Source organism: Silene latifolia, chromosome X, assembly GCF_048544455.1.
Source record: "Silene latifolia isolate original U9 population chromosome X, ASM4854445v1, whole genome shotgun sequence".
In the NCBI taxonomy this organism is placed as follows: Eukaryota; Viridiplantae; Streptophyta; class Magnoliopsida; order Caryophyllales; family Caryophyllaceae; genus Silene; species Silene latifolia.
Window position 1 is genome coordinate 148,399,247 of NC_133537.1, and position 11,440 is coordinate 148,410,686.

General features: G+C 35.8%; 1 long non-coding RNA gene across 4 annotated transcripts; it reads right to left on the minus strand.

Moving 5' to 3' along the window:
• Positions 1 to 1,354: 1,354 nt before the first annotated feature.
• On the minus strand, positions 1,355 to 8,654 carry LOC141623671 (uncharacterized). Of its 4 annotated transcripts, none has more exons than XR_012533508.1 (10): positions 8,405 to 8,654; positions 7,424 to 7,524; positions 7,282 to 7,339; positions 6,671 to 6,953; positions 6,152 to 6,254; positions 5,394 to 5,739; positions 3,871 to 4,027; positions 3,071 to 3,185; positions 2,596 to 2,630; positions 1,355 to 1,833 (listed from the first exon to the last, which is right to left on the minus strand). It is a non-coding gene; the product is annotated as an uncharacterized LOC141623671 (long non-coding RNA). The 4 variants fall into 4 exon arrangements; XR_012533507.1 differs by lacking the exon at positions 2,596 to 2,630 and having other exon boundaries at positions 5,394 to 5,577; positions 5,612 to 5,739; positions 8,405 to 8,651; XR_012533505.1 differs by lacking the exon at positions 2,596 to 2,630 and having other exon boundaries at positions 8,405 to 8,651.
• Positions 8,655 to 11,440: the final 2,786 nt, after the last annotated feature.

Below are 11,440 nucleotides of genomic sequence, written 5' to 3' on the forward strand. Positions count from 1 at the left end.
CATCAATGAAATCGTTTGATATTCAGACCATTAGATCACCAAAAATATTATCGTATATTTGGTCGTCAATGAAATAGGGTTTTCATCTATATCATGAAATAGACCTCTTACTATATATTTGGTCTCATAAAATCTATATGTGTAACAATACGAGATAGAGAAATTATGAAAACATGATTTTTGTAACAAGAAGAGATAGTTGACGCATCCTTTGCAAAATTCTACGCCATTAGCTTCATTGACAGTGTTCTGCACGTTTATATTACGGAGTTTGGCATGAATAAGAATCAATTACAACAATACATATACATTCGACACCAACAAAAAATAAACCATCTTTTTACAAGCTCGACTGACTTTTATTAAAATGGGGTCCAACTCTTCAGAGTCAGCTAACTAACAGTTATATCTTAACATGTATTATAACCGAGTTTTATCAATTCTGAGTGCCCATCCCGCTCCCAAGTCTGCTTCTTATGAATCACACACAACTACTTTATGTTGAACATCCAAATATGAAATTGAGCTTCTTTAGGCAAATTAACTCGCAAACACACATTGAATCTAATAATCATCAGCAGATACATTCTAGCTCGTAAGCAACCGTAAAACCAACCCATTAGAAACTTGGAGGTAGAAATAACCCCAAAGTTTCAAACTTTCCAACTTATATACCCAACAATGAGGCTTCTTTAGTCTTCACATTGCGCAATATGAGAAACATCAGACCGTCCTCAACCTGCCCTAGGCCTAACTCACCGAGTACATACCATAACCCCAAGATTTTATTTTGGAAATCTCTCTTATCAATTTCAGCCAACATACCAACACCCAAGTAACAACTATATTTCTATATTCAAAAGAAACCTGTACGGCGCCGTATCCCAAGATATTTGTATTCCTTGAATGTAACGAGGTCAAGAAAGCCACTACAAGAATCACGCGCAATTGAAGCCTTTTTTTTCTGATTGTCGCTAAAAAAAAGTGTCAAAACGCAATAGAGAATCCAAAAAAAAAAAAAAAAAAAAAAAAAAAAAAAAAAAGACAATTCATTCGTTGATTTTAACAAGGATTATAAGTTTACAACTCTTTAATCTCGTGAGAAAACAAAGTGTTGCAACAAACTAAACCCAACAAATGAAATTATATTTATATTCACCCAAACATCTTAATTTAATTGTTCGATCAACATGTAATAATGTCTTTTTGCATCTTTAATTGTAGGACCTCCAAACTCTATGCAATGGATCTAAATACATGGCGCACAAGTCCCGTAAATATGAAAAGATACACAATAAAGAATCATTTTGTGCAAAAATCTGGCAAAACCACACAAGCAAAGCTGCAATTAACATTACCGTTTCAATTAGTGACATTATTAAACAAACAGTGTTAATGTACATTGTTGTCAACGAACCAAGATTTACAATGCTTGATCACAGTCATTACTCTAACTAAAATAATTTTGATCTCTTTTAGTAAGAGCATCTCTTAACTTTTGTGTAAATAAGCATGCAAGTTTCAAGCTTTTAAGTATAAGACAAGTATAGTGAAGTAATTGATCGTTTTCTAGAAGAGCCAATCGACGTAATCTTGTTTCTTCCCCTAGCCATTCTCATCTAAGACATGCATAGTTGTCTTTTGACATTTCCTCCAATTGTCAGTTGAAAAACCCCACTTCTGCCTATTCTCACCAAAATAACCAGGAGGTGCTCCAGTTGACATGTTCATTCGAAATAGGCCAGAATAGACACTGTTCTTGTCAACCGCAATAAGGACCTCACCTTTTAACACCACTCCTTTTCTCCTCGCATATTCAGAGGCTGCTGACAACTGCAAGAACATTTATACATAAGATAGCTAGATCAAATTGTACATTCTATCAAGAAAACTCAAGCCTTTTAGCTAAGCTGTGAGTACAAGTGGTATTGAATGTAATAGTGAAAACAAATGATGTTGTATTGTGGACTGTTTTCTCAAATCAGCTTCTTAAGCGGTAGAAGTCAAAACTTATACCAGATCTACACAGCTCATTAAGCCAATCTAATTGAACATTCAGAATCATGTTTTTTCCTTTAGACAAGAAGCATCCGCTCCCTATATCAGAAACTATAGAAGCAGGAAGCAAAATATATAGGAGGTTAGTTGTAAAACATGAAAAGCTGCCCCACGGACTATGATATGAGGTTTTAAAGAAATCGCACATAAAACAGAAGGCTGCATAAGGTTTTGCCATCCCTTTTCATCAAAGGTATGACCGTATGACTATAGAGTAACAAGGACAACCTCATTTTCAGAAAAGTGCTTCAGGAAGGACTCAGACTTGAGTATTTGGTCCTTCCCTCAAGGAAAATTTTCTTAGTGAAAGTTTGGTGGCCATTGTTGCCTCATAATAAACATCCTGTGAAGTTATCAACTACAACTTCCATAATGAACTTATTTTTCATTTACATTTAATTCCACATCAGCGGGTCTTGGATATGAACGAGGCATACCAAAAATACCAGCAGGCAGAGAATACAGAACAAGGAAAAATAAACTACACTGAAGCTTCTGAGTAATAATTTGATAAATAGTTGAGACATAAAATAGTACCTACATATCCAGTCTCTCATTTTCCTTCTCTATTTCTTGTTGCAGGAAGAAAATATGAAATTGACAAGTTAGATGTGAAGGAGACAATGAGCCACATATATTTCATTTACATTTGAAAGTGAATTTTCTAAGAATGAAAAGCTAATGGTTTTAGGAGATCTTGATTAAAGAGGGGCAAAAAAGTAAGTGGAAGAAAAATGACATCAACTGGTAACTAAGTACTCCTTATGTTACGAAAGGAGAAATGAAAACAATGGCAAGCTGTCAAGAGTCAAGACTATGGTCGCAGAATATTTAGTTTTGATCAAAGTACACTTCTAAACTTAGTGGCCAGACATAATACGAAAGAAATAAAACTGATTCACACTTTCACAGCGTTCATCCTCCCATCTTGTTAGTCCCACTATTTTCGTAAGAATTTACAAGATTAAACATAGCAAGGCTTTTAAAAGTGAAGGTTATTTCAAGTTTTTACCTCACTGGTTCTGATAATTTAGCTATTATCTGTCTTGAGCAGAGTATAGGGTTTTTTTTAACGGGCAAGCAAGCAATCTCGACACACGTGCAACCTCTCCTTGTAGCCTTGTAACCTGAGCACAGCAAAAACACAAATTCATAGGTAAATTAGCACCGCATTGCACCTTTATGGCACTTAAAACCACAATTTACGCGCTTCACATTGCAACATCATTAAATAGTTCACATGTTTCAGATTGGCGATCACAAAGCTTAATTATCAACAAAACCATCACCAGTTCAATGACTACTAAGTCCAGCGCCAATTTAGACAAATACAAACAAAATTGATCAAAAAAAAGTATCCAAAATATCATGACTAAGAAATAGAGAGTAGTCTATCTAAACATGCATCATAACCAATTTCTAAATTGTAAACCATGGAAAACAACAAAGTTAGTAGATACGCAACAGCATGTAAAAGTGGAAGGAAGAGAATTTTAGAGACGTATCACAAAACTGTTTCAGCTGCGTACGATGCCAGAGATGAAAACGGGCCTTATCGGACACAAAACAGGGCATGCCAATGTATCTAAGTCTCTAACATTAGTAATGATCTTCATTTTTTTATTTTTTTTTAAATATCACCATTTTCAGATCCGCTTTGAGAAACTTGGCAGATATCTAGACAAGAAAACACCTTTAGTCGAGGAACAGGATCACAAAGCCTTTTCCTTATCCAACTGGTATTAGCTGAAACGGATAAATGCAAAACAAGCACGAAGTAGATAAAAACCGAGATTTCAGACGGATAGTTACCTCCTACTACACGCGTCATTCCAAACGAGATACACAAACACGGTAGAGTTAATCCAAAGAAGGTTCTCCATAGATCTGAACACAGGGTCTAGCTCTGGAACTCTAAAGTGTTAGATGGCATTGGCTGCGAGCACGCCATCATCTTCAAACATCATCCCTGCCAGAGGAATCGACTTGAATATCAACACAATAACTCATGTGAGTATGGCATTATTACCACCCACAGCAAAAACACCACCTACAGTAACAAAGCATTATTACGATCGTACCAACCCCATACTCCCGACCACTAACTCATTTTTATAAACACGAAACATTATCCCAAAATGATACAAGGTAGAATAACGTAAACTTTTACCTGACTATGAACAAGATGTTTAGCAAGATCAACAGCTTTTGAAATCGTAAACGTATCAAATTCATCCTCAAGTTTCCAATTCAAATCTCCCCGCAACAAAATAAAACCTTTACATCTCCAAAATAGGCAAATAGTGATATTTTCTAGTTGGACTGATTTAAGATAAATCGGGTTTCGAATCATGCTTGGGATGTTCAATGGGTCTGATATCGGGCTTATCAGGTTAACCAGGTCTAGCAATAAAAGTCAAATACCATTTTCAAAATAACATACTAAAATGTGGGTTTTTTTTAAATTCTTTTGCAATAATAGAAATAACAAAATAACTTACTAATTTTTTTTTAAGAAAATACACCCACTTGAGCATAACAAATGAACCAAAACCCTGATACCATTTTCGAAACAACAGACATGAATCAAAATTCCTTGCCAACCCAGATAAAGAACCATTAAGATTTAAAATGTTGCAAATTAAACTGGCACCTGCAGCAAGGCGTGCATTTCAGAAATCTGAAACCATTTACGGCAACTATTTAGATAAAAGACGTGACTCATGTGAGGATGTCATTGAGGCGAGAGGTGGCGAACATTAAAAATAATAACCACTGCCCTCACCCGCCTTATTAACATCCCTAATAAAGATTAATCACTGCAATCATACACCACCTGTGTTACTCCGACTCGCCGACACGTGTCGGTGTCGGACACGAAATTTCTGAATTACCCCGACACACCGACACGGTCAACGGCGTGTCTTGACCAACCGACACGACACGACACGTCAATTTTATAAGCAAAAAATATTATTAAAAAAAAAAACATAAAGAATGAGCACAAACAAAATAAATAGCATGAAAAGGTAAGGTTAGGTGGGCTAAAAGTATGAAGTATATATTTTTATTAGTTGTAAAAAAAGGTTATTAGTTGAACTTTGTAATTTGTAATTCGGCATAGAATAACCAAAATAAATAACATGAATAGATGTTTGGTGGACTAGCACGTGTTGTGTAATTGGAAGAGAGGCAATTACTGCTTGTTGGCCACGTGTTCTTTAATAATGATAAAGGCAACTTTTTTGTTTTAACTGCAAGTTAAAAACACATTTAAGTAGAGGGCCCAACATAATAAGGCCCACGTAAGAGCACTTCACCAGCAGAAACCCTACCAAAACACTAAAGCCGCCTCCATCCACCTTCACGTGACTGAAATTGTCCACCGCTAAAATGGCCGGCTTAGCCGTGTATTGTAACAAGTCATCGGCAATGATAAGGTAAGCTAATTTCTTTTTATGAGTCTCCATCTTTCCAACAATTATCTGCTCGACTCTAGTAGCAGTGTCGGCATGTCACCTGGCGGATCCGGTACGGAATGTCGGCATGTCACCTGCCGGATCCGGTACGGATTCCGTACCGGGATCTGTGTCGGGTCGGGTCGACACGGGTACGGCCCCAAATCAGCCGTGTCGAAGCAACATAGTACACCACTGCCTCAAGCCATCAAGGGGTGCTTACCTTTATAAAAATCGAGTTTATTAGCCCAGCTTCAAATAAGTGAGTTGTTATTCGTTAATCGAGAAGGTTATGAAAATGAAAAGTTAGAAGCATTTATAGTCCACAACCCACCAACCTATGTTATCGTCAAACGTTGTAGGTTAAAAGTCTTCGCAGATTATGCGAAAAGTATTAGGATATCACATATCATCCATTCCATCGCTGTCTCCCTCTTTATGGCTTTTCTACATAAATTCATCCTTTCCCGACCCTCCTTCCCTTTGCTCTTCATTCCTTTATTCATCCTTCCCTCCTCTCTCTACTTCTCCTTCTGCTTTAATTATCTTTTCTCTAAACTCTATAGGACCGGTTATTTAAAGAAAACATGTATTCTGAAAGTGACGTACGTTAGACTAGTGTTAAAGGAACTTACATAATTGAGAACTGAATAGAAGAAGAACAATATCGTGTAGATATTTTCTAGCAGTAGCCTCCCCTAAAACCACCTGGTGGACTCCCCTCAACGTAATTGAGAACTGAATAGAAGAAGAACAATATCAGCAACAGGGTCAGCAAGCTAAATAACAATGGTTTTCCAAAGGCAAAAGCATGTAAATCATAGATGATAAGGGTAATTGAATAGGTGGTGGAGAATACACGTATAGAAGTGAATGGTTACCGAATTCGCTCGGTGCCCTGCGAATCGCGAATTGCTAAAAGCGAATTCTATCATGTTGCTTACTAAAAATACATATAACACACATTCTATAGGAGCGAATTGCGAATTGGTAAGGACGTATTCATAGCGAATTCGGTAACCATGTGTCAAGTGATCAGTGTGTGGGTCATCAATTAGCTCAATGAGAATGACTATATGAGGGTGGCTCACAATTCTCATAATTAGCACCTGCATGCAATTGAAAAATAATATTAAGATGTTGAAAATAAGTACCTAATATGTAGCCCGATGGCGAGAAGAAGTGCCTTGCTCCATGGCGAGTGTCATATAAAGCTTATCCCATATAAGTACCATATCCAGTTACAGCAATGGTACACAAACACGGTTGCCGAAAGAAAAGGTGAAAGATAACCAAAAGATTTCGGGTCGTTATAAAGCTTAAGGAAATACTATGATGGGACGTCCATAGATTCCTTGCCGAAAATTTGCATGAATGTTGATAATAGGAGCTGTAAGACTTACCATCTAGCTACATGAGGCGTTGTCTCCCAGCAACCTAAGTAATAAAACACATACTCGAGTTGAAGTTATTATAATATCAGCAAACAAACAAGAACTAAAATGAAAGCATATCTTAGACTCAGAAGTCAGAACAGGTTGGAATTGCGCGGCTGATTTCAAAAAATATATTTTTTTTCTCGCTTATGAGAAAACAAGCATAGAAAAGTCGAAATAAATGTGATGATAATTTGACATTTAGAGACAGTTCCACAAGTTGCCAACAATTTGACAGTTCAAAGGTAATTGAGCTGATGCCACGCTACTGCTTCGCGTGTTTAACACACGAAGTAATCAAGGGATATAAAGAGAATAATCCAACTAACCTGTATCAACTTCGTCGCCTCCCAAATGAACAAATTTATATTTGAAGACCGCTAAAATCTGGCACGAGAACAATTAACCTTTAGGTAAGCCAGATAATCATACTAAGCAAACAGATTTAACAACAATGAGCCCCAAGTTTACCTGAAAGAATTCCATTTATAACTTGGAATGTAAATTCATTGCTCACATCAAGAGGCTCCTTACATGCTGCCGACGGCCATAATGCAGGATAGCCATTTCCCCTAGGAATGAGATGAAACCACAAACATAAATTCACAAACACGAGAAGAAATAAACCATCTTTTCACAAGCTCGGCTGACTTTTATTAAAATGGGGTCCAACTCTTCAGAGTCAGCTAACTAACAGTTATATCTTAACATGTATTATAACCGAGTTTTATCAATTCTGAGTGCCCATCCCTGCTCCCAAGTCTGCTTCTTATGAATCACACACAACTACTTTATGTTGAACATCCAAATATGAAATTGAGCTTCTTTAGGCAAATTAACTCGCAAACACACATTGAATCTAATAATCATCAGCAGATACATTCTAGCTCGTAAGCAACCGTAAAACCAACCCATTAGAAACTTGGAGGTAGAAATAACCCCAAAGTTTCAAACTTTCCAACCTATATACCCAACAATGAGGCTTCTTTAGTCTTCACATTGCACAATATGAGAAACATCAGACCGTCCTCAACCTGCCTTAGGCCTAACTCACCGAGTCACTGCCCTCGAACCCCCCCAATTTACAGTAGTTTTAGAGCCCTATTCCAAAATAGACACAATCAGATTAATCAAATTCCATCCTAGATTCCTAAATTAGCTGTGTACATACCATAACCCCAAGATTTTATTTTGGAAATCTCTCTTATCAATTTCAGCCAACATACCAAAACCCAAGTAACAACTATATGTCTATATTCAAAAGCAACCTCAATCACCAGTGATCCTTAAATCAGTATAAGTATATCTGAAAGCATTTAACAATAGTTAACCAGGAAAGGATTCATTTCTTCCCCAAATAAAGTCTGATTACAAAAAAGGCTTCCAAATCACACAAGCTATCACCCTAGATCAAACAATAAAGGGAGAGAGAGAGAGAGAGAGAGAGAGAACCCTAATTTGTCTACATAATACGCAAATTGACCACCGTCGTCACTGCCTTGACCCCTCAATCGCTGAAGCTTCCGCCGTCACTAATAGTCTATCGTGTGGTCTTGATAATGGCATCAAGGTTGTATGAAGAAACAACTTCAATGGAAAAGTGTGTCCTCAATGGCGGTACGAAAAAAAAAAGGCCAAAAAAATATGGAGATAAAAAGGAAATTGTTTTTCTATAGGTGAATCCTGAACTATTCACTTTTTTAATGGGTACCCTTGTATTTTTCAAATTATCACTTGTACCCTTGAACTCTACTAGTTAGGTCATGTTCTTTTGGACTTCTATTTTCATTTTTAAGTTCAGTTCAGTTCCTATAAGTTCAGTTCAGTTCTTATATAAGTTCCGTTCAGTTCAGTTTAGTTCCTATAAGAGGATCTTCAATGGTAAGCTAGTTGATACTAGCTTACCTTTGTCACATCATTTTTTTGAGCTACAATCATTTCAAGCTACAACTTACTCCAACGGTGAAGCCGATTTCCTACTAGCTTGATGTAACCCACCTAACACACTCTCCTATTTTTTATTCAATTTCTAAATATAAAATTAAAACATTATAAATGAGACTACTATTTTCCTATTGGTTATGTTCATTTTGTGGGTCCATTTAAGCAAGTAGCTTTATGGAGCTACTAGCTCAATTTTTTTTTTAGCAAAGCTAATCTATTTGGACTACTCCAATAGTTGAGCTACTAGCTTGCAATTTCTTAAAATTGCAAGCAAGTCCTTTTTCTTAACCATTGGAGATGCTCTAAGTTCAGTTCAGTTTAGTTTCTATAAGTTCAGTTTAGACAAGTTCATACAACTTATATTAACTATAAATTCATACCCGTTTTTTAATATTGACGAATTGAAAAAAAATAGTACCATTTTCATTAAAATCAATGCAAAAAAAATACAATATTAAAATTATCCTATATACATTATTCTTAAAAAAAATAGATGGTTAGAAAAAAAAAATAGATGGATTCGATGATGTCAGTGAAAATGAAGATGAAGATGAAAGTGACGAGTATGATGATAATATGGAAATAAATGGTTAGAAAAAAAAATGTAATATACTTCATCTATCCCGGTCATTTGTTGTCCTTTTCCATATTGGGGTGTCTCACTCATTTGTTGTCCTTTCTATTTTAAAAATGAATTTGATTAGCAATTTGATCATTCATACTCCATTTGTTCCACTTGTCACTTAGTAATTGACCCCTTCCCCTTTTCTTGGTCTTTGTGGCAAAACCAAAGGAGAATAATTGACCGGGACAGAGGGAGTATAATTTATTTTTTATTGTAATGTATTGTATTAGTTGAAAAAAATAATAATATATATAAAGCGTAAAATTTTTATAAGTTCAGTTCGACTTCTATAAGTTCAACTTATATAAGTTTAGTTCAGCTCTTATAAGTTAAGTTCAGTTCCTATAAGTTCAGTTCAGTTCAGCTCTTATAAGATCAGTTCAGTTCAGCTCTTATATGTTCAGTTCAGCTCTTATAAGTTCAGTTCAATTCCTATAAGTTCAGTTCAGTTCAGTTCAGCAAATAGAAGTCCAAAAGAACAGGGCCTTAGTCCCAAACGTGGCCCTTACTTTCTAAACCGTCAACTTAGAACGTTAATTGCTTATGTGGCTTGATGACTTGGACTTATATCCATGACCAAGCTATGACTTTGCCCTACTCTCTATTCTCCTATTTTTATTCCTTTATCTATTCTCTTAATCTTATTTGTATACTACTTTCAACCAAATTGTGATGTCTTCTTCTTACTTGTTGGAGGAACACTCCCATTGCGGGTCTTCACTTTAGAACGCAAGCTTGTACTCGTTGCGGCAGTAATACAGTCCATATAGAAAGGAAATAAAAATATGAGAATAGAGAGAGAAGGGGAAAGTAACATAGAGTATAAAAATAGGAGATTTGAGGAGGGAAGTATAAAATTAAAGATGAAAGTTAAAGTAAAAGAAATGGGGGGAAATTTTCCGAAAAAATGGAGGGAAACCAAAGTCATAGCTTAGTCATGGATATAAGTCCAAGTCATCAAGCCACATAAGCAATTACCGTCCTAAGTTGACGGTTTAGAAAGTAATGGTCACGTTTGGGACTAACTAATAGAGTTCAAGGGTACAAGTGTTAATTTTAAAAACGCGAGGATACCAGTAAGAAAAGTGAATAGTTCAGGGGAACCCCATAGAAAAACCCAAAAGGAAATGAACCTCCATAGAATAAGGATATTGTGTGGTCTTGAGTAAAACTATAGAAAGGTGGAGGGGAAATGTGAGTAGAAGGGAGACGATTTTTTTGCTGTGTTGAGGAGTAGACATGCCCAAATGTAAAAAGCCCAGTGCATAAACCCGTTACCAACCTGCCAACACTAATATGCCCAAATCATCCTTCCCGGCTCAAGAAGTTCAACTATTCACTACTATTCATAATGAATAGTAACTCCACATGCTCTCTTTTATATAAGGGGAGGGATTTAATATCAAATATTTTTACAAAATAAAGTCGTACGTTTATAACTATAAAACATAAACCTTATTAAATTTCGTAGTTGTTTTTTCATGGACAAAGATGTAATTCATGGACATTTTGTCATTACTTTTCCATACCTTACCCTTCTCCCAAAAACAAAATAAACAAACTCTCTCTAATCCTCTTCCTCGTAAAATTAATCAAATTCATCAAATTACTCAATTATGAACGATAATTCTCATATCTATCAAGTAATGATTCTAATCTATAAAATATAATTAAAAGGCTACCCTAAAATGACAAATAAATGCCACCTAGACAAAGCCATGTAGGATCTAAAAAGCCACATAGATTAAAATTTAATGTGACATGGCGAATTAATGTGACATGGATAATCAATTTATTATTACATCTATAAAATATAATTAAAAGGCTACCCTAAAATGACAAATAAATGCCACCTAGACAAAGCCATGTAGGATCTAAAAAGCCACCTAGATTAAAATTTAATGTGACATGGCGAATTA